The following is a 1,488-nucleotide window of genomic DNA, read 5'->3' as shown; positions in this document are numbered from 1 at the left end:
TTGTAAAAGTTTATTGTGATTATTCTTGCTTTAAGCTGAAACTTCCCTAATCTTTCTTTAGAGATTGTGGCACAGCATGCTAGTTTCCTGTCCATATCCAGTTGTTTTCTGTAGTGAATACAGAAATACAGGCACTATTTTGTAACTTTAAATAGACATCATCTCAAGTCTACAAGAATCATCCAAAATGGGTCGGGCGCGGTGGCTCACACCTGTATTCCCAGCACTTTAGGAGGCTGAGGCGGGCAGATCACAAGATCAGGAGCTCGAGACCATCCCAGCTAACACGGTGAAACCCTGTATCTACTAAAAAATACAAAAAATTAGCCGGGGGTGGTGGTGGGCCAGTGTAGTCCCAGCTACTTGGGAGGCTGAGTCAGGAGAATAGCGTGAACCTGGGAGGCAGAGCTTGCAGTGAGCCGAGATCGCGCCACTGCACTCCAGCCTGGGCGACAGACGGAGATTCCATCTCAAAAATAAAAAGAATTATCCAAAATGATTTCTAATGACCTTTCTAGGTCTTCAGATACTATTAACACAGATTGTAGCCTCTAGGTCCTGAAGATTTTACTGGATACTGGTTACTGAAACTGAGTTTTCTTGAGTTCTTTTTCCTTCCACTGTGGTTTCCCACGTTTCAACATATCACCTATTTTCGTCCTCAAATGTTACTTAAATATTTTCCACAGAATTAAGTTAAATATGAATCATTCCTCCTCCTCTGATTTTTGAAATGCCCCTTTGCTTCCTATGATAATGATTCTTCTGGTCCATTTTGTAGTTATATGTTAGAGTTTGTAAATATTCACAGATTTTGCAATTGCATATAATTTTCTTATTATTTTTTCCTCCTCCTCTAAAGTTGCTGTTATTTCTTTTAACTTTTTGTGGGAAACGTTAAAGCCATCTTTCACTTTGTTGATATACTTATTTATAATTGAACTCCTTGATTTTTGCTCAAATTGCTTTTCAAGTTACCCACGTTTAGGGAAGACATTATTTGGGTTTTGTTTAGTGTATCAGACTTTTTTTAGTTAGTTGTGTCAAGAAGTGTAGACTTTTCTATACATAATATCCTTTTTCCCACAGTAGTTTTTTTTTTTTTAAGTGTGTTAAAATAAAGGTCATCAAAAGATGTTTTCCTAAACCTTTCCTTTGCCAAAAATATCTCTAGAGTCACATGATCCTTTCTCCCTTCTTGCTTTTGTGGGAGTCCAAAGCTAATCTAAACAATTTCATTGGGCAACAGGAGCAAAACTTCATCTCAAAAAAATAATAATTTACAGTGTCACTTCCCATCCAAGCTTGACTTCTACCTTTACTTTCTGATATGGTTTGGCCATGTCTCCACCCAAATCTCATCATGAATTGTAATCCCCATAATCCTCAAGTGTTGAGGGAGGGGCCTGGGGGGAGGTGATTGGATCATGGGGGCAGTTTTCATCATGCTGTTCTTGTGGTATTCAGTGAGTCCTCATGCGATCTTAC

The sequence above is a fragment of the Macaca mulatta genome, chromosome 9 (genome assembly GCF_049350105.2).
Source record: "Macaca mulatta isolate MMU2019108-1 chromosome 9, T2T-MMU8v2.0, whole genome shotgun sequence".
NCBI classification, from domain to species: Eukaryota; Metazoa; Chordata; class Mammalia; order Primates; family Cercopithecidae; genus Macaca; species Macaca mulatta.
Note: the sequence above shows the minus strand (reverse complement) of the source record.